The 26,548-nt window shown below is 47.9% G+C and overlaps 1 long non-coding RNA gene across 17 annotated transcripts in view; it reads left to right on the top strand.

Annotated features, from left to right (window-relative positions):
• The window catches only part of LOC101751884, a 144,685-nt gene that overhangs the window by 12,390 nt on the left and 105,747 nt on the right, over window positions 1-26,548 (top strand). For 12 of the 17 annotated variants that reach the window (XR_006939389.1, XR_006939384.1, XR_005860435.2 and 9 more), the window contains exon 2: window positions 25,154-25,290. This is a non-coding gene — a long non-coding RNA (uncharacterized LOC101751884). Of the gene's footprint in view, window positions 1-1,889; window positions 2,102-25,153; window positions 25,291-25,867; window positions 25,985-26,548 lie in introns of those variants that run through there. The other 5 variants (XR_006939386.1, XR_006939387.1, XR_006939382.1 and 2 more) reach the window with 3 other exon arrangements.

Below are 26,548 nucleotides of genomic sequence, written 5' to 3'. Positions count from 1 at the left end.
AGTGCTCCTCCAGTTTCAGTTGGAGACTTAAAAATGCAACACTGCAGTTGAAGGAGGGAAGATTGAGGTTGGATGTCAGGGGAAGTTCTTTACTGTGAGAGTGGGGAGGTGCTGGAACAGCTGCCCAGAGAGGCTGTGGATGCCCCGTCCATCCCTGGAGGTGTTCAAGGCCAGGTTGGATGGGGCCCTGGGCAGCCTGGGCTGGTATTACATGTGGAGGTTGGTGGCCCTGCCTGTGGTGGGGGTTGGAGCTTCGTGATCCTTGAGGTCCCTTTCAACCCGGGCCATTCTGTGATTCTGTGATGCCAAGCAAATGTGCTGCTACAAAAGTGCTGCAAGCAAGTTGCTTTTAAAAGCACAAAAGTGTATAATTTCTCCCAGTGGTGGTTCTAATAGCAATGACAGACGGCTCTGCCCTAGCCCATGGCAGTGGATATTCGGCGTGGCAACAACATACGTTATGGTTCTTTGAATGATGCTGCACATGGTGGCCCTGGAGCTACTCGTGGAATGGCTGCAGTGGGAGCTGATGGGCTATTTTGTGCCTCAGATGTAGAGCTTTTATGATGGCCGATACTCTGAAGCTCATTCAGGCAATAAATTTACTTGCCTTTGAGTTTACAAGGCAATAAACAGTTGAGGCCTTTGACCTCAACATTTACCAAATACATTTGCAGCAGTTGTGTTTATTGACCACTATTTATAGGCAAGTATTTTATACCGAATTTCACGTGTGAAAGGGAACAGACTAACTTTGCAGTGCTTAATTCTTTCTGATTCCTGTCTCTGCTTCCTCTCTCTTTGATTTACTTCACTAGGAGCAGTTGCAGTTGATGCTGCAAAAGGCTCTGTTATGGACTGGGACAATTAATCTAACCCCCAATTTTTTAGAACTTCCTCCATCTTTATTTTGAGTGACTGAGATAAAATTGCATCCGTGTTACCTTCTGCAAGGCCATTTGTATGAGATACAAATGCAGCTGGGGATCAAATCCCACTCCTTGCGTGTCATGGAGGCAATCAGTTGCCACGATGGGTTGCCCATAGCCATGAGTTTGCTCTAATTTCCATCACGGGTTAAATGAAAGGCTGACAGGCCTGGAGTTTACTGGAAAGCAGAAAGGCAACAGCACTTTCATCCCTTCCTACAACTGTAGGCTGAGCTCATATGAGGTGCACCTGAGTAACTGTTCCCCAAGCAACCCTGCTTTTGGAGCTGCCACTTTTTAAATTGCATTGGCCCCAATCCAGCAAAATACTTGAGTTAATGTTTAATTTCAGGCATGAAGCATGGGACTTCAGTGTGACTGCTCGTAAGCTTAAAGATAAGCACATGCTCAAGTTCCTTGCTGGAAAATGGCCAGCACGCTTTTTATCTTGCAGCACTGAGCCTGTAAGGTACTCATTGCAATCTGCTGCGATCTTCTTGCTTGACTTCTTGTAGAAAAATCAATTCAGATGCTGGGGAGTTTTGGTCATTCACCTGTGAACGGCTGATCTGGTTCTTGCCCCATGCAAGTTCCTTCATGCTACTTCTCAGCAAGCTAGGCTGAAGAGTTTGTGTCAGGAAAGCTGTATGTCTTTTTGCAATTGGACTTTTTTCTTTTTGAGGTATTTATATTAACATATCACAGAATCATAGGGGTTGGAAGGGACCTCAGGAGGTCATTGAGACCAGTGCCCTGCTAAAGCAGTTCCCTACAATGGGTCACACAGATTGGTGTCCAGCTGGCTCCTGAATGTGTCCATAGAAGGAGACTGCAGCACCTCCCTGGGCAGCCTGTTCCAGTGCTCCACCGCCCTGACCATAGACAGGTTCTTCTGCATATTAGTATGGAACTTCCTTTGTTCAGTTGTGGGGTTACTGTGAGGTCACGGCTTGAACTGGTGATGGAGCACCTGTGAGGGAGTGCAGCTGGCCCAGGGTGCACAGGCACATTGTTTGCACCTGTGCTCCCTATGCAACCAGAAGGAGTGGACACAGAGTAGAGCCCCAGCTGGGCTCATATAATGGCCAGCCATGGGAGGGGAAGGTTTCTTGGATGTGGGCTGCTTCTTGGGAAGGAGTGCTTTGTGGCTGAAGATCCCCTTCACCAGTAGGGTGAGTTCAACTCTTTTCTGTATGTGATTGTTGGTTTACCTGTGAATATTTTCCTGGTACTGCTAAGATCCTGTCTGAAGGAATTTTGCTTCTCTGTGAGCATAACAGAAGTTTTAGGCCATAACTCCTTGTCCTATAGCTGTGTACCACTAAGAAGAGCTTGACCTCCTCCATTTGCCTCCCACCTCTGTTTAGACATTCACAGGTGTTTATCAGATCTCCCCTCAGCCTTCTTTTCCCCAGGCTGAACAGACCCAGGTTGCTCAGTCTTTCCTCATACTGGTGATGCTCCAGGCCCTTCATCATCTCTGTGGCCCTCTGCTGGGTTCCTTCTAGGAGATCCCTGTCTCTTTTGAATTGCACAGCCCAGAACTGCACACAGACACAGATATAATGCAGGAATAGTCATGAAAACTATTAGAAAAGCCCTACTCAACCAGATGGTCAGACTCAGGTGAGCTACACCAAGTGCATTTAGAAAGCAGTGTTTGATATTTCAGTAAATGAACACAAATGGATCTAGAGTAAACTTGCTTTCCAGTGCTGATTTTCATTAACGTGGCATTAAGAAAATGAGCTTATTCAGAAGAGTGGTTCCCTCCATGCAGGAAGGAGTGATGCTTTGTGTGCTGGGTGTGCTGCATGCTTGATGAGTAAGTAAGAGGAATACTTTATTTCTGCAGCTGTAGCTTGCTTTGGGACTGGCGTTCTCAAGGTATCTCCCGGGTTCACACACTGGAGGTCTGTGAAAATAATATGAAATGGTGTTGATTCACATCGAGATGGTGACAAACTGGAGTGCTGGGGCAAGGCACATCAGTTTCTTGGAACCTCTGCTGTCCGTTTAATGAGGTGGCTGTGATGCTGGGCTGGAATTAAGGTCCTCTGGTAGGAAAGTGTCAGAGACAGCCCATTGCTTTGTTGGGTTGGGTTCTGGATGCGTATCAGAACCCTCCTAAGGAAATCCTGTACAGGGATGTGTGGATGCTGCCTCGGTATGGATGTTTGGCTGAGTTTGCTGTGAAGCATAAGGAAGGGATAGGCCCATCTGTAGGGATGAATGCTTGCAGCCTCATTACGGCTAAATGTGAGCCAAAGAAGAAAAATGACATGGAGGAGGACAAGTGGGGAGGGACATCCCATTAGCAGCCTGCCTGTATGACACTGTAAAAGGCAATTCTAGATCTGTCTGCACAACTGTGTGTGGAGCATGCCAAGAAGCCAGATGCTGATCCTGCTGCTGAAAGACTTTTTTCCACAGCTCAGTGCTGGGGCCTTGTGATGTAAATCCCTGCCCCATGTGTGGCCCTGGGTGCGGGACTTCGCTGCTGGCTGAAGCAGTGAAGACAGAAGAGAGGGAGGGATCTTATGCTTGGGCTGATACAGAAAGTAAAGACAAATTAATTGGGTTGTGAAGTCGATTTAAAAGGGGAAAGAAAATCCCTTTGAAAAAAAGCCTTTGTAACGCTTAATGATTCATATGTTTAGTAGTAACATCTGCCTTCACTAGACTTCTCTCAGCTCTATTCTCCCCACAAAGGCTAACTTCTAACGAAGCATTAGAAATAATTATATCATCTTTTAGTAGAGCGTTGCTAAGTCAATGAGAGGCATACTTAATAGCACAGAGTTATCTGCTTCATCTTCCTTTGCATGCATCTATCCCAAAGGGTTACACTGTCCTGTGGCACACAGCCTGGGTGGTGGAGGTGCACTCAGGAGTATCCTTTGGAGGCCAATGGGCAGAAGTCCCCCTAATAAACCCACAGATCCTTAAGGAATCATTGCAGCCCTCATCTATCCTCCTGGCCCGCTGGCTGCCCTCCAGGATCACTCTGTGTTGCTATGCAGGGAGTCACAGAGGTGCTGTGCTGTTCTTTGTGGCCCACGAGGACTTGCTGGAAAAGAAAGAGCTGTTAAAATAAAAGGTTGCATTAAAGAACAGCCATTAAGTTGAAGTTGGACACAACCTTCAGACTTCTTGTTGTGTATATAGACAATACCTATTTCCATGGGAATTTTTGACTCAATCCCTGGAGAGTTGTATTTTGTGCTGAAAATCTGTTTTATTTTTATATCATTTTATTGATTGGAAATCCTTATTTTCTGCTGGAAATTTTCCAGCAAAAATCCCCCCCCCCCCCCCCCCCCCCTGCACTCCTGGGCTGCTAATTTGACAAATAACTGTGTAATGTGGCATGTTTTTGGGGATCATGCTCTTACTGAAGGTCTTTCTCATCTTTTCCAATATATTATTTTGTAGCAAAGCAACTCCATCAACTTCAGAAAGCACCCGCTGTTCTTTTACTGCATGAATGAGGGGTTCTTACTTAAAGAAGGCATTTGAGGCTGGCATTGTTTCCGTTGTGTGGTTCAGAAAGCCATAGGACTTGCACCCTGTGCTATGCAGGGTGCTGTGCTGCAGTGGAAGTAACTTCCACTATGAGGGCTGGCATTCATGGCAGCACTACTAGCCTCTCAGTTGGTGCTTTAGATCAGTAGGCAACCATGATTCTCCTTTTCTAATTCTGGTAGTGTTAAAAATATCTGGAGGATGTTGTAGCATTACGTTAGTTATATGCAAAGTAAGTAATGCTATTGGCGGTGCAATCTGTAGCTTTCCATTGCAGTGCTGGGTTGCTGGTTGGGTGTATCTGTCACTTTTTTTAAGTAACAGCTGAAACCAACACCCTCATTGCTGAGATTGGAGAAAGATGCATTTTGTTGTTGCTCAAAGTGAAAATACTTTTAAAATTGGGCTTTGGACAAAGACATGAAACCTGGCCTGGAGGTGGAAATGGTTCTGCTACCAGAAGGATCTGTTGGCGTCCCAGTGCCGTGTTTTATCCTCAGTCTGGCCAAGCTGTGTGGCTCTTAGAATCTTTACAGATGTTCACAGATGTTTAGGAGAGACTCATTAGGGTTTGGCAGCTAAATGCTCTCAAGTCCCCATCTGAACTGAACAAATTCAATCTCAATTCCTTTACAGAGGGTAAAAGAATAGCTGGTAGGGCTGTAGGAATGCCTATGTCCAAATGGGCCTAAGGGAGCTTGTTCCTCAGGCTTCAAATCCCTGACAAATCATCAGCATTTCAGAAAGCAAACCTTGTGCCAAGTGTAGAATGGATCTTCCAAGAGTGCATGTTTCATGTTTGTCCCTGCAGCTATGAGGGCAGCAATTCATCTCACTTGTACACTCAGAGTGCTTCCCATAGAGCTCAGAAGGAAGATGTGTGGGAATATAGCCAGGATGGATGCCTGTATGCATGAGAATGGCTTTGCTTTGGGAACCATTCTGCATTTCCTTCTTGAAGCATTAAGAAAGGCCACATCCAATTTTCCCTATAGTAAAAGTGACCAATTCCTTTGTCAACTCAGTGTATGACATTGTTGGTTCTGAGAAACTTGCCGTCCTCAAATACTTAAGCATGTTCTTATCATTCTTATGTCATTAAGGACATGCTTAACTCTACCAGCTTAACGAGGAACACACATTTCTAAAGGTAATTGCTTGCTAAAGTGCTTTTTTGGAAAGGGATTGATTTAAACCTAGGGATGTGGCTTAGTGGGGATGGGTTGATGGAAAAGATCTCTATGGTAACCAAGTCCAACCAACCTTAATGATTCTGTGATACAACTACAGAAATCATCCTGTTGACCAAGTACCCATTCAGAAGCAGTAGCATGGAGCTGTACTGCTTCTCATCTAATCATAGCAATATAGAACTGAAAGGCTCACAGTACAGAGTTCTGTGACTGCAATGGTGCTCAGCCTGTGACCCAGAGGCTGCAAATAGCCCCCAGATAAAGTAAACCCCCCTGCAATTGGTTCCTCCTTTTCAGGTAGTAACTGAGGAGCATGTGAAGGGTGGGCAGTTGGCTTCAGATGTTGCTTTGGTGGTGGGAACTGCACGAGCGTGACCTGTGTTTCCCAGAATTACAGAATGACTCTGGTTGGAAGGAACCTCAAAACCCACCCGGTTTCAGCTCCCTGCCGTGGGCAGGTGCCCCCCATCAGCTAAGGCTGCTCAGTGTCCCATCCAGCCTGGCCATGGGCACCCACAGCTCTCTGGGCAGCAGTGCCAGGGCCTCACTGCCCTCTCAGTGAAAATTTTTCTTGTGGAGTCCTTGTTTTTCTACTGGAGTTGTCTTCCATGGGGTATGTGGTGCCAGGAATGAGGTCCCATAACAAATATCAGCCAAATGTAGGCCACCACCCCTGGAGCAGTTTGTTTGGGCTGCAGGACGTATTGTCCTGAGTCTCTCTGTAAAGAAGGTTGCTGGGAACAGCCTCTTCAAGCTCATCTAAAACCCACAGCATTACTTCTCTGAGGGGTAGCTGGGATACCCCAGGAAGTTCTGTTCCTCTGTTCAGGCATGCGGTGTCTTGGCAGGCTGTGGGGGAAGGACAGGAAACAATGGCCCACCCAGCCAGCATGCCTGAGCACAGTTAGCATCCTTGCTAAGATGGCACCGGCCGTACCTGCACCTTTCTTGGTCAGCAGACTATGGATCCTTGTGGGAAGTGGCACAAGGGTTTTCTCAGACCTCACAATTAAATACTGACAATAATTGCCGTGAAGGTCCCTCAGACTAACAGCCTGTTGGGCCTCATGTTTCCTTAAACCGCTTTTGAATTCATAAAGTGTCCCCAAATGCTCTGGTCCAGATGTGGTTGTCAGCGCTGCTGGTTTGTGGGATGCAGCTTTTCTCTCCAGGGTTGTACCTGAGGCCCATTTCTGACCGCCTTGCTCATCTGGACTGCTCGAGTGAATCAGGTGAGGGGAATTGGGGCGCAGAATTCAATTCGTCTCTATTCTGTCAGCAGGAATTTGGTGAAAACCTCAGTGAGGGTGTTGGTGGTATGAGTGTCCAGCTGCTGAAATACAGATGTTGTGCAGCTAAACTGGATTGATCCAGAATAGTATTTCCCTGGCAAGGTTCAGCATTCTTGATGCAAAGCGACCCCTCGCAGCAGGGCCTCTTATACTGTACGTTTTGTTCTTTAATGAGGCAGATATTTAATCAATTGTAGAGAATACTGGTATCTGTGTTTTGCATATGTTTCAAATAACAATGAAACTTATATGTGGTTGAAGTAATTGAAGCATAGCCTGGTTTCAGAAGGGTGCACAGCCCTTACTGCGGTGTAATTCGAAGAGATTGGGGATCAATCAAAGTGTTTTAAAATTAAGAGTTTTCTGCAGCTGGGACACTCCCAGGCTGAGCTACTTTGGTTTCAGTTTATGGCTCAGCCTTCTTTCCCCAAGTCAAATGGTTTATTGTGCCCGGGATTTTGTAACTGTCACGTCTGAGAAGGAAAAGTATCTTTAAAAACCTGATATTCCATGGAGATCTAAGCCTGCGCCGAGCTGTGACCCAAACGTACCCTGAACTGTAATGGCAGGATGGTTAGCATTTAAACCCAGAGCTGCGTTTCACGTGAGTTCCTATCCTTACATGACAGAATTTGAATGTAATATTCAGTGAAGATACCGAAATTTGCCTTCACTGTTCTCATTTCAGTCACACCTCTGGCAATTTACTGCCCCTAAATATGGCTCTTCTCTACCAGAAACCCCTTATCCTTACAGTGGTCCATACCATACTCTTTGGTTTCTATCTCTGCCTGCAAACGTTTGGTGTGGCACTGAGGGACGTGTTTTAGTGGGGAGATATTGGTGGTAGGTGAGCAGTTGGTCTGGATGATCTTGGAGGTCTTTTCCAGCCTTGGTGATTTGGTGACTCTGACATTCTGAAGCCTTGGAAATTCCCATATGAATGGGTAGAACCACTATCAGGTTTTCATAATGCTGCATTACAGATGTATGTTAAGTTATTCTCTGATGCGTTTTCTTGCTTATTCCCCGTGGAATAGGGACTAATATTTCTGGGGATAAAAGAACCAAACTTTGGTGATTGAGCTCTGATCCAATACTGAGTGCAGTGGAGATCTCTCATTGCTTAACAGGGCTTGGTGTAGGGTTGAGGAACAGGACACCAGGAGCCAGATGTAGGACAAACTGTTTAGCTGCTGTCAAGGAACTTGTTTGGTTATTGCAGTGATGTGGACTACTTCTGTCTTACAGTCAACAATTTAATTGAGAATCTTTCTGTTAACAAAGAGCCTCAGCTGGATGGTGATTCTTAAATTCATTACTCCAATAGGTGGGTTTTATGGTGGGGGGGGGGGAAAACCCAATAGTCCAATGCAGTCAGATATTTCAATCTATTTTGAGACTCATGGCTCTTATCAATGGGTACGCATAGGGGTATTTCTCATAGCTGGAAAAAAAAAGACAATGAAAGCATCTTTTTAGAAAGAATATGCAAAATGGGAGCTGCTTATGTGGAACTCATCACAGGATCAGGTCCTGCAGGTCCCTGCAGAGGGAGTGGGAGAATGGGAACACAACGGGGTCTCCAGACCTTCTGGTTCCTGATGCATCAGCTGTAGTTTAGAAGCACTTTTTGTGAGCAAAATCCTCCTTTAAATTAGAGTGTGTGGGGTTAATTACAATGGAGTGAAGTAGGGGAGAAGCTCCAAACAAAACCACATCGAATTACTTAGCAAAATGAACATTTTGAGAAGTGAATCTGTCCAGCATTGATGAAGTTATATGGCAAACATGAAAGCAAATTAGGGTGCATTGAACCTGAAAAAGGCAAAGAGAAGCTTTGTGGAGTTGAGAGATCTGACAGCTGCTATCTCTGACATACAGGAGGAAGACAAAGGTTAGGAGTGTGGCGTGCATTCAGCATGCAGATTCTCTGTGCTTTGTCTTCCATATCGATAAATGAAAGTAGAGCTTTGTGGTTGGAATATGGCTCCAAGTGCCAAGATAAGAGCCCGGGCAAATACCAGCACTCCTCCATTCCCCAGGGAAGCTGTGGCCTGCCCACGGAATTTGCAGATAAAGTCCCATCTGTGAAAACAAAGTACTGCAGCACCAGTAATAAATCTCAGGCGAAGACCACGAGCGGCTATTTTGGCATGATGGTCTTCGGTGAGCTTTATGTTAAGGCAGAGCAGTATCTGAAGCTGCAGTGCAGCGGGTGGTGCTGGCTTTTATGGGGCAAATGAGAAATCCTGCCCCGTTTATTTCCCCAGTAATGGCCAACCAGTGTGAGAACCCAGTCATAAGGGAAACTCTGCTTCACGAGTGACGCCCGCAGAAAAACAGCAGATGTCTGATGAAGTAAAGAGCCAACCTAGTGCCAAGCCTTTGGAAAACAAAACTCATTTCCTTTCGTCTTTGATAGTGATGATGTAATGGAGTTAATAGGAAGAGCCTGCCATGCTCATGGGGTTGTTAAAGAAGAAATGTAAGCCATGCGGCAGGTCAGAAATGTGGGTTTACTTACCAGTGCTATAACCAGGAGGGTATTTATAGACGTGGAGCAAGAAGAAACATGATAGTGATGCAGAACATTGTGTTTGGCCTTATTTGAAGCACAAGGGTGTAAAGAAACAAAACTCCTGAGTGTCCTTTTAATTCATACAGAGCTCTGGTTGTTCGGTGCAAAGAGTTGTTGTTGTCTTGGTTGACAGCTCTTCTGGTTGAGTAGAATGAGAGGTGCTTTGCCTTGGAACTGCAACCTTGGGGTTGGCCCCTTCTCACCCACAAGTAGCGACTGGATGAAAGAGGATGGCCTCAGGTTGTGCCAGGGAGGGTCAGGTCTGATAGCAGGAAACATTTCTTCTCCAAAAGAGCTGTCAGGAGTTGGGAAGGGCTGCCGGGGGAGGCGGTGGAGTCACCGTGCCGGGGGGTGTTCGGGGAACGCTGGGATGTTGCACTGAGGGACGTGGCTTAGTGGGGAATGCTGGCGTCAGGTGGGGCGTTGGGCTGGATGATCTCAGAGGTCTTTCCCAACCTCAGTGACTCTAAGATTCTGCTTTTCCCTAACAAGGTCTAAGCCAAATGAAGGTCGGTGGCTGGATGGACGTGGCCATGGGTGTCCCGGTGGGTCACTTCTCAAAGAAAGAATAGCAAAAGAGAGATGGCAGTTACTGCTAATTTTCAAGTTCTTTACGTTGCCCCTTAGATTTTAGCACGAGGAGGAGCCCTGGGCGGGCCCCATGCTCACGTGCGCTATTCCCTTTGCTCACTAGATGTCCCTGCACGCTGCCGCAGCCGCCGGCAGGCGGTGGCACCGGGCAGCTCAACGGGAGCAACGAGCTGTGCGTTCTCCTTGCGGTGTGCGGGGAGATGTCCTATAAAAGGACGCGTTGTGGTCCTCGTGTGCACTGCAGTGGCGGGGCAGGCAGTGCTGGGGTGCGCTGTGCTCCTGCTGTCGGCACAGTGCAAGTTGGAGCTGTGCATGGGAAGTGCTGAGGTGATGCTGGAGTGGTTTCAGGAGCCACAGCTGGCTTGGCACAGCTCTGGGGACTCAGCCTCCTCCCCCGGTGGTAAATCGTATGGGTGTACGGAGGAGCCATGCTGAAATGGGAGGCTCCTTTTTGGGGCAGCGAAGTCACCACTGGATGTGTGTAGGTATCTGCACGCCTGTGGGGTCCCACAGTCCTGCAGTGATGTTAACGAGGCCCGTGATAACAATCGCATGTTCTGCATTTCAAAGCACACCTCCCAGCTCTGCCGCATACGAGAAGTAGTACCTAATTAACCAAAGCCTGATGCTGACCTGTTATGCAGATGATGGTTGGGCTGGATGATCTTAGAGGTCTTTTCCATCCTTAATCATTCTATGACTTATATTTATTTCTATTTTTTTCCCCCTTGAGTAGAAAATGAACCCATTGTGATGGATGTGGCTGCTCACCTCTATCTGAGGGTAACAGCCCAATGCTTGCTATGGCTGTCCTTGCCCTCGTGCAAGTTGCAGAACTGGGTTTGCCTTTCTATTAGCTGTAGGTTTGCTACGTTTGAGGCCAGCACACGCATGCTGGAAGGTTGGCTTTGAGGTCTGCTGCCCTCCAAAGGGTTTCACATGCTGGGACTCGCTGGGCCATCTGAATGGCACGACGTGCCTTAACATCTCAGGTGCTTTTTTCCCACCATTCACTATTTCAGACTTGAGTGCAAATCAGAAATACAGGAAGCAGGGCAGAACACTGCAGAAATAATGGCAGTTTCCAATTAACGAGGGAAAAATATTGCCAGAATTTGGAGTAAGATACCAACCGTAACGTGTGACAGACACAGTTAGCTTCAGCTGAAATACCTGCACAGGGACTGCTATATTTCTTCTATTGTTACAGCTTTACTTTTGCATACATGGCTAAATGTTTACAGGCATTTACTTCAGCCTCAGGCTGCCCTATTCCTTATCTGACCGCTCAAACGTTGTTATAACAATAAAATTATTTGGGGTTTTGCTAAATACTTACAAAACTACTGTGGGTATTAAAATACACACCAGCTGATAGACTGTGTTTATTAACCTCGGGTACTCAGCCCCTTAGGGCCCACCTGCCAGTGAGTGGGAATGGGGGTGAGGTGGGGTGGGCTGGTGGTTGGGCTTGGAGATCTTGGAGGTCCATCCAGACCTCTCTATCCCCCACACCTCCCCTCTCACAAATAACTGCTGTGGGTAAACGAATCCCATACAACATCTTGTGTCTGTTTAGGGTAGGTCACCCACAGCTATCCAGCTGGAATGATGGCTCATCAAGCAAAAGTGACCCCTTGAAATTCTTGCATTTATTGGGTCTGTTCACGTTTCAACTGGATAACTAATTATTTTTTTATCGTGCTAATGGGCTGTTATTCATATGTGGAAGCCATTTACTGCATGCACTGGATGGAAACAGACTCGTATTTCAGCTCGGAATATTTAACACTTAATAAGGTAGCCACCTGCTTTTAAGGTTATTCCAGCATATTCAAATACACTTCACTGCTCATTGTGAATGCTGGGATTATTTTTGATCTCCTGCAATGAAACAAATAGCCAAACCAATTTAAGTACCGAATAAAAAGAATCCAGCCCCTCTAATTTTCTGAAATTCAAACAACTTCATAGCAGCACCTTATAAATCACTTTGTGTTCTGTAAGTTTAAGAGCCAGGGCTGCGTGTAGCAAATGTTGGTTCTGCTCAACGTGACACAGTGGAAGCACGGAGTGCACGGCGGGGTGAGGGCAGGTGCTGAGCTCCCATTGCATCCAGCACTGCCTGTTCCCTGCAGCCCAACCAAAGCTGTCTGGAGCATTCCTGCTGAAACCTCAAACCAGGAGGATGGATTCCGTGCATCTGTTCCACTTTGCCCCCAGATTTTGTCATGGCTCGTGAACCCGCATCTGGGGAGCGGGAAGTACACGCCAGGAGCTGGCAGGGAGGTATTGCAAACGTGGCTCAGAGCCACATTCCTCCACCTCCTCCTCCTCTAGGAACTGCTCCGGGCTTCAAACAGCCTGAGAAGTCATCTGGTTTACAATGGCTGGCATTGCTGCAGGGACAGAGCTAGGGCTGTGTGGTGGCCGGGGTGGGGAAATGTTACCTTAATTCAGCGTTTCCCATTTCTCTGGTCTTTGCTGTTGGATTTTGATGATGAGTATATGGGACAGCAACACGATTAATGCCGTATCAGCCCGCTCTGAGATGGCAGCCTTTTCTGTGCATTGCCAGCAAGGCTGGAGTTCGTTGAGATAAGCTTTTCTTCTGGGAGCAGCCACCCTATCGCCACTCCCCATTGCACTCAGCTCATCGGGTCACCAACTGCATCCCTTCTGGTGCTTACCTGAAAGAAATGAAAGGGAACGCTGCTTTTCTCTGTCGTTCTGGAGCATGGATGTGTATGGGTTGTGTAGGACAGAATCGCTTGAGTGGGGAGGGACCCTCAAAGGCCATGTGGTCCCACTCCTCTGCAATGAGCAGGGACGCCCTCACTGCATCAGGTGCTCAGAGCCCCATCCAGCCTGAGCGTGGGTGTCTGCAGGAGCCACATCATGTGGAGAAGGGAGTCAGTGGGGAGAGATCAGTCCCCTCTGTTGGCTCTTTTTTTGGGTGAGTTAAACTGCACGCTGTGGAGAGAAGGGCTTAGGATGGATTTGGGCGTATGGTGGTACTGCTTCTGGCAGCCTTGCCTACAGCAGGAAATGCTCTCCAGCCTGGCAGCTCTATCTCCAGAGCAATAACCCTCCTTGTAAGGTTAGCCATTGCAGTATCCTGACAAGGGCATTCGGGAGGGGGTAGTGATCTTTCAGGTAATTTCTCTGTGGACCATTTGGTCTCCTGAAAAGAACGGTGAATGTTTTACAGTTAGCCACAGTAACAGCAAGGTACAGCAGTGGGAATCCCAGAAGCACAGGGGTTGGAATGGACCCCTGAGGGTCACCTGGTCCGGCCCCTGGGATGTGCTGCTGCCATCAGCACCAGCTGGAGGCTTCTTGGTGCTCCAGGATGGATGAGGCTTAAATGTGTGCTGAACAAATCAGAGCTGCTTGGTGCAGTTCTGTTGTTTAAATGTGCTGGTTTTGTACAAAACAATTCTTGTTGGAAAATAATAGTTTGTGAAAATTTGAAGCTCGCTGGCTGCTGTAGCAGTCATCCAGGGCTCTTTTGAAGTGGGTGAGTTCTGTCCATTCACGGCTTGTGTTTTGATTTTGCACCCTTAGAATGAGAGAGGCTGTGAACTGTGGCTGTACAACAGCTTACAGAAGTGAAGAGAGAATGTGGGCCCTTTTCCTGGGTTTTGTAAGCAACCTAGAATGTAATAGTTAGGAACTTATTTCACCACTATGCCTTCCTTCAACCTCTAAAATGGGAATAATGGTGCTATGTTATGTCAGGTGCTTCAGTATGCCAGTGAGATGGGGAGCAAAAATCATAGAATCCTAGAATGGCCTGGGTTGCAAAGGAGCACAGTGCTCATCCATTTCCAACCCCCTGCTATGTGCAGGGTCGCCAACCAGCAGCCCAGGCTGCCCAGAGCCACATCCAGCCTGGCCTTGAATGCCTGCAGGGATGGGGCATCCACAGCCTCCCTGGGCAGAGGCCCGTTGGGTTGCTGTACCTTCCTAAACCCTGAATCTGACAAAACTGTATGTATGTACAAAGGTGTGCCATCCTCTTTCATTCCCAGTCTCGGCACCATGCAATAATTTGAGATTCCTAATAAACCAGCAGTATACCAGCAATGGGCTAAGCCTGTCTTTACAAGTAGGAGTTATTTTCTTGCAAGGGCAAAGAATACACAGATTCTGTAGCATTGGCCCTTATTTTATGTTTAAACAACGTGTTCCTGCCTGCAGTGGGGAGCAAATGCTCTCGAGCAGCACAATGGTTTGCATATTTTCAGGATGTTCATCTTTGTGGAGGGGGTGTAGTTTGAGCTTCTGAAAGAAGAGCACGTGCCATATAGTTACAGTGCTGAGCAGTCCTCGTGTGCCCTGTTCAAGTCGTTTCCATCACCTCTCCTGTGGATGACAGAGAAAACTGGAAGCCACCCTCATGCTGGGCAGGGGAAGCAGAGCAGGAGAATTGGTGAGCTGCCACTTGGCTTTGCTTGGTGGCAGGGCTCTGCCCAAAGCACACACCCCACATCCAACGCTCAGAGTTGGCTGGAGGATGCAGCACGCCCAGAGGTGCAGCACTGCTCTGTGCCTCTCTGCTCCCCTGCGCTCTATGGGTGCTGCAGGAGAGGGCTGCAGTGCTGTGCTGGTTGTGCCAGCTCTGCTGCAGGAATGCTGATGCAAACAAAAAGGAGATAACTTGGAAATTCTATTGCTCGGTTGATGTTATTATTGCAGCTAATGGTCTGTCAGCGTTTCCATTATAAATCCCCATTTTCAGGGTTTTATAACTCAGCCGTAAAAATTCTCTCCAGGCTGAATTTGGCATGTGTGTTTTCAGCCTGGGAGCACATGTGTCGGGGCTGCTCCTGGTTGTGCATTTTCTTTTCTGTAGAAAAAGGTAGAACTGCATTCACCATTTTTGAGATAGAATTGCCAGGGGGGAAAAAAAAGGGCAACAAAAAATGGGCGATTGGTTACAGATGCTTCCTTTGCACTCATCTGACTCAGAACTGCTGAGTTATTTCAGCTGTAATGGTGGGTATGTGTAAGGTTAACGTGGTGGATTTAGCACTGTTCCTTTCTTTATGGCGTTGGTATTTGATGAGCAAATGGAAAACAGAGCCCAGTGCTGTATATGCTCGCATGGAAGTTCATCTGTGTGCAAACTGAGATCCCAAACCTGCCCTGTGCCCCCTCATCCAGAACAGGCTGTCCCAGTGTCAGCGTGGTGGGTGTGCAGGGAGAATGCTGTGAGTCCTTTCCTTGCTGCTGTCACTTCCACGGCCCTGCGCTGCTGAGCAGCCCCACAGTCTGTGCTGGGCAGTGGTGTTAATGGGGAGCTGCGATGGATGTGTGTTCCCACAAGCTCTGAGCCGCAGCTTTGTGCACGGTGTTCACAGGGGCTGCCCTCTGCCTGCAACTCACCCTGCAGAAGTTTACACAAAGAGGGGTGTGAAGCACATGGTTTAGGCTGAAGCATCTGAAAGGAAAAGATAGGAAGGAGGAAGGCCAAGGCTATTATTTGCTGTCTGCTGTCTGCGCTGACTTTTTCTGCCCTGTGGTTCTCAATTTATGGCAGAAGAGAAAGTGCTGACTGATGTTTGTATATGATTTCACTTCAGAATCTCATTTCCACCAACTAATTAGCTTCCACATTAATTGCTTACCCCAAGAACTGATTCTGAGAGTGGGCTGCAGTGAGGTCCATCCATTGACTCGTTTTTGGCCTGCGGGGTGCTTTCTGCATAACGCTGTGTAGAACCACAGGATCAGCGAGGTTGGGAAAGACCTCTAAGGTCATCCAGCCCAACCACCCACCTGCCACCAATACTGCCCCACTACTGTGTAAGGCATTATGGCAGCCCCGGGTGCTATGCTATGTGTGTTTGCCATTGCTGTGCTGTGACGTTTAATGAGCACCGGTGTTTGGAAGCATACAGAGCAACGGTTGTGGAAAAGTCTGACCTAAATTGGGTTTTGTATTTGCATTTTATCAGATGTGTGTTTCTGTAAGTGTTTGATTCTTTAAATTTCTGCTATCCATACTGAATTTTTCCATCGTGTTTTTGACATCCTGTGATATATAACATCCCATCATACCTTAAACATTCCTTTACATCAGTATGAAAGGTCGTGGACTTGGGCTGTTTTTCATTTCATGAACATCTGGGCTTATGAGATTAACAGAACGGTATAGCATTGCCTTCTTTTTGGTCACTTTTATTAATAACTTGTGAATAACACTTGTCTTCTACCATGTGGATTATACTTCTGTTGGGGCAATTTCCTCACTACAATAATGGCTGCTAGTTAACCCCTTGCTCACAACTGCTGCTGTTACATGCTTAAAGCATTTCTTTGTGTGCTCAGAAGGACTGATGTGATTTCTGGTTTAGCAGAACCATGGAACAAGAATGAGAACCATCCAAAACGTGTGCCAGTAAAGGCTTAACTGACCATGTGGTGGCTCAGAGACCTTATCACACCCCACAGCTGCCTGAAAGGAGGCTGTGGTGATGTGGGGTCAGCCTCTGCTCCCAGGTAACAGCAATAGCACAGAGGGAACGGCCTTGAGTTGTGCCAGGGAGGGTCAGGTTGGGCGTTAGGAAACATTTCTTCCTCCAAATTGCTGTCAGGTGCTGCAATGGGCTGCACAGGGAGTGGTGCAGTCACCGTGCCTGGAGGTGTTCAGGGAGCACGGGGCTGTTGTACCGAGGGCCATGGCGGTATTGGTGGTAGGTGGGCAGCTGGACTGGGTGATCTCGGAGGTCTTCTCCAGCCTGAGTGATTCGATGGTTCTATGGGGAAGACCACAATCAGCCCCTGGTTTTATGTTAGACTGACAGCACTCAGTGGTCTCAGATGGTTTCCTGCACTGCCTCCTGCTCCAGTTCATGCAGAACCCGGACAAACCTGCAGAGCGTGCAGTGCCATTTCTTGTACAGAAAAGGTGAGGGAAGCTTCCATCGTTACAGCTGTCCTTCAGTGGTGTTTATCAGCCAGAAGCATGGAGGAGCTGGCTCTATACCTGTAGACAAACACAGGCTTGGAGACTGACAGGCTCCACAGTGGGTCACCATTCATCCATCATTTTAGCCTTCATTTTTTTTTTCTCTTTTGTCTGCTTATTTGTATAAGTTGTGAACTGCATTGTACCTACCATAGCAATTCCATGGATTTTGGCCACAAGGTGGCATCTGGTTTCATAATCTTCCTTTGCAATATCACTTCTTTTTCCCAGTCTTGATGGACCAATGCCCAGTTTCTCACAGCAGATTACAGCCTCCTTTCCTTCTGCCTTACGGAGTGCCTCCAGGAGCGCACGCAGTGTGACTTTGTGGCCTTCTGACTCCCATAGGTGGGGCTGCCAGCAGCGGTGGTGACCTTCATGGCACTGCTCTGTAACTGCCATCCTCCACCCTTGCCATGTGTTAACTGCTGTGTGCGTTAGGATTGTTGCCTGGTCAGGGAGAACTGCCACACGGAGCTCTTTTCACCTGTGAAGTGGCGTGAAGTTCCTTGAAGCTGCTAGGAAAGCTGGTCTCGGGCTGGGCCCTGCCTCCAGGAAAGCACCCTACAACTTCTTAGTTCTCAGTGAGCTTTCTAAAGCCAGGGATAAGGCTTCCTTCTTTCTGCTTCTGCGTATCTCCCACGTGCCTGCATTTGGGGGATGAAAAACACTGACTTGGAGGGCCAACAAGAAACCCAGCGAGCTCTGTTTTGCAGCAAGTAACTACAGCACCTGTGCTCCTGACCCATCAAAGGAAGCAATACTAGAAGGTGCCAAGTGGACCTTAAGTGTTTTAAATAACAACCCAGCTGCTGGGGAATGAAGGCTCAGCAGTGCGTGTCCAGATGATCCTACAGCCCACCACAAACATCTGTGGGGGCTCTTTGCAGATTAGAGACCACAGGGTGAGGACCTCTGTCAGCCAGGATGGGAGACCACCTCGGAGCCTGAGGTGTGGGTGGATGCTGGGCAGGCACACAGTGAGTGATGGACGAGGCAGCAGGTATTCAGCTTTGTTACTGCTGAACTGATGGATCAAGGAAAACGGGAGAAGTATCTTTCATAGAGCCTTTTAGATGAAGAACACCTTCAAGATCATCACATCCAACTATCGACTTGACTTACTGAGTCCCTTAGTGCCATGTCTTACAACTCCTACATGGCTCCAGGGATGGGGACTCCACCGCTGCCCAGGCAGCCCATTCCAGTGTCTGACCACCCATTCCAGTGTCTGACCACCCATTCCAGTGTCTGACCACCCTCTCCATGAAGAAATTCTTCTTAGCGCCCGATCTAAAACTCCCCTGAGCAACTTGAGGCTTTCCTTGAGTGATGAAGGCTGAAGCAGTGAAAATGATTTCTTATATGCTTCTTATTTCTTATATGTATATGCTATCTGTAGCAAATAGCAAAGTCTGGCTGGATCTTTGTATGTGTTCAGAGATGAAGGCTGTCTGAGGATTCCTGGTGAGGGCTGAGCTCCTCACAGTGCTTTCCTCAGCAGTGGGACATGCTGTTAAGTTCTCTCTCCTCCTACAGAGGAGATGCACCTGCTCAGTTCAGCCACGTGCGGCTGATATTGGCAAGTGGGGCTGTGGAGAGCACAAACAAGTCATAAAAGGGAATTCTGAAGGTTCTTTTAAAAGATGCTATGTTAACTTGCATAAGTGGCTCTTTCTGTAGCTACTTCCCCTAGCACCCCCGAGCCTTGTTTGCACGCCCATAGCATTTCTGGTAAGCAAGGAGGGTTTGCTATCTTGTTTTTCACATGAAGAACTGGGATATGGAGAAATTGTGTCTGGAATGACATCACTTTTTTAAAGTATATAATTCCCAGTAATAACTTAGGGTTCCATTAAAAAAACAGACCCTTGAAGGATCTGTGTGCAAGCAGTTTGTCCAGCATCACGCTGCAGTTGTGTAGCAGAGCAGGTGAGGCTTGGCTTCCCTATGTCTGTCTGCACTCTGGTCAGCAGGATGCCTTCCTCTGAATGGAGACAGACTGCAAGTCTTCACTGAACCAATGTGCAGTAGGTGCTTCCATGGGGGTTTTCCTGGGGGTCTGATAGGGCTGGAGGCTGTCCTGCTTGCTGCAGGTATTGCTGGAACCAGAAGAGGATGTCTGTAGAGTAACTTTGCACATTTCCCTTCTCTCTGAGCCTCCCTGCAGCCCTCTGCGTTTGAAGGGACAAGAAAAAGCTGCTCTAGGCAGGATTTGCCCTTGTGCTGAGCCTTTGCTCAGTAGCTCGGTGCACACTGGTGAAGCATGCACCAGGGAACTGCCTCCCAGTGCACTCGACATAAAATAACTCTGAGTAGCAAAGAGCTGACTTTCAAACAGCATACAGCTAACCTGGAGCATATTCCAGCCAAATTATTTCAGAAGGGTTTGATTTTAAATTCTCTTACCGAGAGGGGCTGTATTTACGTTTGTTATGAGTTTCAAACTCTTCCATTCCAGATCTCGAAGGCAGCTCTCAGGAGCTAAGGGCAGCTCTCCACCCATGCTTTCATGTTCAGCTTTTCATATCTGCTTAAATGCATTGTGACATTCTTTTCTTTATGAATCGATAGCCATTGGCTGCAGCCTGCAGGAAGAGAGCCATTTTATGTGCTTATCCATCCCCTATGAGAGAGAGGAGGTATATTTTCCTACAGTACACTCCATGCAAGTGCATCTGTTGCATCTCTCATCTGAGTATCTCCAAGTCCTCTGCAAACTGTAATGCAATCAGTGTGTTGCATGATGAGTCAATGAGAAGAATAAGGGGCAATAAGAGACCAACTCCTGCTTCTTTTATGAGCCCAGAGACAAGCATATATTTGTCTCTTGCTGAACAATGAGAAGTCTCTGTTGTATTACAATCATCCTGAAACCAGAAGTGGAACTACAACTCATATGTACTCCTGTTTTTCTGCTAATGTGCTCAAAATGGGGACAATTTGGCAAATATGCTTCAGTAGAACTGGAGTCCTCAACTAAAAAAACCTTCCCTTGTCAAAGTAGGAGAGTAAGTAGAGAAGGATATTATTCCTATACTGGTCTCTTGCGTGGCCCATTGGAAACTCTGTAAGTCTCTTGTGTGACTCTCCAGTGTAAAATGGGAAAAAAAAATATACGTTTTGGTCTCACTTCTGTGTTTCCATCCAAACCCCAATTTCCTTCCATGTCAACCACCTTCTTTGGTGTACCATTGTGTGATTCGGTGGGATTTGCACTGCATATGTGCACTTTGTTGTCTCACCTGCTCTTGTTTTGACATCTCTCCATGGGCAAACACAGACCAGTAGCACTTTGGAAAGGCTCAGGAAGCTCAGAGGTGTCATAGGGAGCCCAAAGTGCTGATCTGTCCGTGATCACAGAATCAAAGAATCGTGGAATTGTCTGCGTTGGAAGGGACCCTCCAAGGCCTTCTGATCCCACTCCCCACAATGCACAGGGACACCTCAGCCCCATCAGTGCTCAGAGCCCATCCCCTGACCTGGGCTGTCTGCAGGGATGGGGCAGCACGGCCTCTCTGGTCAACGTGTGTAGTGCTCACTGCCCGTGCAGTAAGAACCTTTTTTCTTATATCCGCTCTAAATCTCCCCTTTTTCAGTCGGAGGCCGTTTCCCCTTGCCCTAAGGGCTGCAGCAGTTCTAAACTGCGGAGCCCTGAGATTGAACGAGGAGCCCCGCAGCACCTCCCCTCCCCCGTCGCCAACCGAAGCTCGGGAGGGACTGAACTGCAGCCGTTGCTTTGCGGCTCCCGTGCGAAAAGCACGCGGGGTGACCGCTGGCGGGGAGCGCTCGGAGGAGCGGCGTCGTTTCCCATAGCGATGCTGACGTCCCCGCACCTGTGCAGCCCGTGGGCTTCCAGCGGCAGCTCTTCGTTCCCCCGGCGGGTCCCGGAGCGAGGCGGGCTGACAAAGAGCGGAGTTTTCTCCCGGGGCGGAATGAGTGAACCCATCGCTGCGAACACAGCGCGGGCGGATTTCGGTGCAATTAGCTCCGCAAATACCACGACATGCAGTCTGCGAGCGGACTAAAAGGTCTCCTAAACAATTAGGGGACCGCGGCCCCGTGGACCCCTGTCATGCACATTAATGTCACCAGCCTCAGCAGAGGCTACGCGTGCTTTGATGCCGGGGGAATCCAGCGTTTGATGACCCCATAAACTTCGTACCGGTTTTGGTCCCGGCTCCCACGATTCGGTGGCGTTTTATTTACTGCGCCTCGTAACGTTTAGTCCATAAACAAATAGGGGCTGGGGAGAAGGGCCGGCGTGGGCTTAATTACCTCAAGTCTCTGCCTCCTCTTTTGTTATGTGCATCATGGATACTTGGCAGCATTAACATTCCTGGAATTGTATCTGCCGTCCTTTGTAAAAGGATTGAATGCGACGCATTAGTTCGGGCTCGTGGGGCATTTGTGTCTCCAACAACAGCTTAATTATGGACATTGTTTACTAATCAGTATTAAATTGACAGACTATCAGGGCTAATCTGGAGATTAACACAATAGCTTGTTTTCATTTTGTCCTTCTAGCAGTTTATTGAATGCAGGATTTAAAACAAGACCCTCTTGTGAGCCTTCCCTTCCGCACCGCAGCTGTGTGACCGCGTCCAGACCCGTCTATTTGTTTTCTGCACTGTAGAGTCAGAGCAAACACTGGCGTGCTGTAGAAGCACCTACCAAGCCCAGGCCGCCCTGCATGCCGCTGAACGTAAGGGCGACAGGAGGTGCGCTTCGGTAGGGCTCAGCAGCTCGCTCATCTTCAGGCTGCCTTACAGCAACGGAGCCCGGGCCGCGGGCAGTGATCTGCGCAGGGAGGAGAGCCGATGTTGCTCTGTGCGAAGTTATTCAGTGACAGCCGTGTGTGTTTCTGGGACGTCTGCTTTGCCCATACAAAATGTTAAGCTCCCCGGCAGGTTTGTTTTGCCTGTGCAAGAATTCCACCGTTGGCCACGAAAGCGGCCCAGGGGCTGAATGTCGGTTCTACACAGGCAGAGGTGCCCGTTGGGCTATGAGAAATAGGAGGAGTCACTTAGAGAAGAAAACGCGTGGTGTGGGTCTGCCATGTGGAGTCTGTCCGGCTGGGCTGTCTGCCTGCAGTGCTTTGGTTTGCAGCAGTGACTGATCCCGGCACGTCCCGTCTGCACATCTTCACAGCTGTATTCAGCTCCCATCTCTCAGGCTGCTGGAAGCACCGCGGGGTTTGTAGGCTGAGAAGCCGTGCCTGCTGATGGATGGCTTCGCTGATTAAGTATAGATTAATCAGAACGCACTTAGTAATAACTAGATGATGGAGTTTTATTTTCTTCCTTTCTGAAAGAGGGCTTCAGAATAGGAGGTGATGCTGCAGTGCACTTTGCAGCAACAGCGACTTTGGGAGAGAGGACGAAACAGCTGGAGGCGTTAGGAGGCACCTCGAGTGCTGTGTTCAGCTAGGAAGACATGGAGGCCGTGGAGTGTGTGCACAGAAGGGCAGTGGAGCTGTGGGGGCTCTGGAGCACACATCTGATGGGAGCAGCTGGGGGGGTCCGTGTGGAGAAGGGGCTCAGGGGAGACTTTATAGCCCTCCACAACTGCCTGAAAGGAGGTGGTGCTGGGATGCGGGTAGGCCTCTGCAGCTGGTTAATGGTGATAGGACAGAGGGAGCGGCCTCGAGCTGTGCCAGGGAGGGTCAGGTTGGGCAGTGGGAAACATTTCTTCTTGAAAGGAGAGGTGCTGCAGTGGCACAGCTGCCCAGGAGTGGGGGGGTCACCTGGAGGTGCTCCAGAACGTGGGCATGTGGCACTGAGGGATGTGGGCACGGTGGGCTGCGTTGGGGATCTCAGAGGGCTTTTCCAACCTGAGTGATTCTGTGATTCTGTGTGGAAAGAGCTGTTGCTACCCTCTGTCCCAGCCATGGATGATCTCATACGTGGGTTTTAATGACAGCGTGGCCCTTCACATTTATGCTATGGAGAAGCAGCCATCCTTAGGCAAAAAAAGACGGCAAGCGTTGCTGCACTGAAATGCCCAGCAGAATATCTTCAATGCTCTTCTGGTCTGTGCACGCCTCATGCTGGAAGTAATTAGTACAAAACCCTAATCTGTTTTTGCATCCGAGCCACGCGGTATAATCCATCCTTTCAGAAGGATAAGTCAGTATTTGTGAGCTCACTTGGATTTAATGTAAACAATAAAGGGCTAATTCAATAAAATGGCTTTGACCCATCAAAATCCACTTTCAGGAGCTGTACTACAGGCTGGGAGCCCACATGGAGCGTTGTGTGTGTAGAAATCTTCAAACCTGCCTGTCTGCAGAACAGCTGACAGTGCAGATGTGTCTGCCCCAACAAGAGCTGCTTGTTGGAGATTGTTCCTACTTTGCTTTGTGGGGCTGTCTGCCTTCTTAAAGAATTGTGAAGTGTGATGTGACGGCTTTCCTGATCTGTCCTGTTAGAAAAAAGTGAAGAAAAGGGAAAGGAACAATATAAACAGGAGGGGAACAGCTGTTTATGAGGGTGGATAGTGATAGGACAAGGGGGAATGTTCTTAAAATGAGACAGGGGAGGTTTAGGTTGGAGATGAGGAGGGAGTTTTTCACCCAGAGGGTGGTGACGCACTGAACAGGTTGCCCAAGGAGGCTGTGGATGCCCCATCCCTGCAGGCATTCAAGGCCAGGCTGGATGTGGCTCTGGGCAGCCTGGGCTGCTGGTTGGCGACCCTGCACATAGCAGGGGGTTGGAACTGGGTGAGCACTGTGCTCCTTTGCAACCCAGGCCATTCTGTGACTCTATGAAAGGAGGGGGAGGAAGGAAGGGAGGAAAGGAAAAAAAACCCAAAGACAGTTAGGTGGGATAATAAAATTAATTGTTGTTTTTCATGTTTTGGTGTAAGGTTCCTTAGAGGTGCGTAGCTTTCAGGAAACTTTGAGGATCTTTACTGATTTATCATCTTTAAAAGCAAAATCATAAGAAAGCTGTTGAAAATGGAGGCATCCAAGAGCAGCTGTTGGCTCCTGAAAACTGAACTGCAAAGCTTCCAAACTTTTCAGTTTGCAGACCCTGAGAAGTTGCCCAGGGGAGTGCAGGCCATGCGTGGTGAGGTGGAGCTGGTGGCCAACACGTCGGTCTCGAATTCAGTATGATGTAAATAATTGGTTACTGTAGAAAAGCCCTTATGAAGCTAAAGGGGCGTCACCTGTGAGCTGCTGCTCCTTACTGCTCCTTTACTCCAAGGATTGCCCTCTGCTGTTGAAGGAGCAGAGTTTTACGTGCCATAGAATCATAGACTGGCCTGGGTTGAAAAGGACCATAAGCATCATCCAGTCCATGTATGCTTCGTATGTGTGAATCTGTGTCTGTAAACCGTGTATTTTAACTGCTGTGCACAGAGGTTAATGGCTCTTGGTCTGCTTCTTAGCAATGACTTGTACTTGTGTTATTTTTAAGCAGTGGTCTTGAAGGGGTGAGCACCAACGTGGTTGCATAGGGCTCTTGGGAAGCTGATGAAGTTTGTGAGTTCAGCCTACAACGCAAAATCTGTTGCATCGGACCACATCAATCAGATCACTTCACACTCCGGCTTTGCAAGAGTGTTTGTTTGTTTTAAAGGAGTACCCCTGCCTGCACACAGGCTCTTGGGGTGGAAGGGAACGCTGATCACCCATTGACATCCTCCTGTTTCCAGAGGCTGTACGGTGCTCTCTGGATGCTAGGTTAAAGCGCTCGGTTAGAACTGTACCTGCTAAGGAGAACAAAGGCAGCCACATCCTTAGCTGAGGTGGTCCAATATTTGATAATGCTTATTACAAGGAAGTTACCTCTTAGGCTGGAGTTGAATCCATCTGGCTCCACCCCATCCCGCTGCAGGATTGTGATATACTTCTGTTAAAGTGAGCAGTTCCTGGTCGTTGGGTCTCTTCTCATTGCATCAATCTCTTAAGCTTCATACACAGCGAGCTTTTCTTTTTGATATCTGAGTATTTCTTTAGTCTTTTTTGAATACTTGGGGGATATTCCAATCTCCTTCAAAGCACGACAGGCCTTACTGGTTACTCCAATAGAAGTCTCACCTCTCCTTTCTATCCATTACAGACAGGCTTGAAACCAGTTGTCTCAACCTGATGATTACCAGGAGCCTGAACAGACACCTTACTGCTCACTTAGAAGTTTGGAAGCATTCAGACCTGTGCTGGTGGTGTATTTCCATACGACCTCTGACCAGCTAGCAGGTAAGTGTCTTTGCAAAGGAACAAGTCCTTTGTTTTATCCTTCTCTCATTAAAGAAGGAGATGTAATCACTGCCTTTAGCGTTCAGATTGAGGAGAATGATGAAACCTCAGATTTCAACTATATCAGTATTACTTATTGATGTAAAAAAAGAGAAAAAGGGTCTCTAACACCTCCTTATTACTTCAACACAGAGGTTTTTAAGCTTGGTATCTCTCAGACCACAACGCTTAAAGTACCTGTAGACGTTGTCCTGCATGCCCAGTCTAAGACATTGTTATCCTCAACTAGTTGTCATGACTTTAACGTACATGGCTTTTTCCCCAGCTCTGCGAGAAGTATAGATTGTGTAACTGCTCGTCTGCCAGATTAGGATGCGTGTCCACAGCATTTTTAGTCTCTCAATCAGAACTGCCTTAGTATCACATTGTCTTCTGCTCTTTCTACTCCCTTCTTCCCATACACTTTAGTAGTCATCAGGCTCTGGAATGAGACAGCTTGGGGAAGGTAAAAACATGGACAATCACTATTTTTCTTGGGGTTAAGATGCAATCACATTAGGTTTCTTCTATTAATTAGGGAGAAATCTCTAGAAGGTGGTTCAGACTATCTACATCATGATGTTCCTCTTCTTGGATGAACTGAAGATGTGATACAATTGAGCTGATTGAGCATCTTGACCTTCCACTGAAAGAGGTAATTCTGCACCTCCTACTGTACAGCCGGGTCTGTCTTTAAGCAGATAAAGAGCTGTCTTGTGTAACAGCACTCTTAATTCCTTGAAGAAGCTCGTCGTACACACGCAGAAGCATAAGACATAGCACAGGATGAAAAAGCCAGGAGGGTGAGCCAGCCTTTTTGCTGACAGTTTGCTGTGAGATTGGCTTAGAGGTACAGCATAACCATGCCCTCAGATTGCCTGATCAATCTGGCTGCGTTAGAAATGATGCATCTCTTACTGGCCAAGCTGTGGTTTGATAATCTCCAGTAATGGAGCAGTGAGGTATCCTTAGGCTAGATAATGCCTTGAATTGTAGTGCTGTTTGCTAATCAAATCTTGTCCAATTAGAGATTACACACACATCTAGGCATTCCTATCACGATTATCTCATTTTTAGCCTCCCAGGACACAGCTAGCTTGAAGACTCCCAGCTTCGCTTCCAAGAGGCTGTTAACCCTCTGTGTCAGACCGAAACCCTCTTCCCTGTAACAGTTTCAGTGCTCAACAAAACCAAGTTTTCCCTCCTTCGCTGTCTGCTA

The sequence above is a fragment of the Gallus gallus genome, chromosome 5, assembly GCF_016699485.2.
Source record: "Gallus gallus isolate bGalGal1 chromosome 5, bGalGal1.mat.broiler.GRCg7b, whole genome shotgun sequence".
Taxonomy (NCBI): Eukaryota; Metazoa; Chordata; class Aves; order Galliformes; family Phasianidae; genus Gallus; species Gallus gallus.
This window is presented reverse-complemented; position numbering and strand designations above follow the sequence as displayed.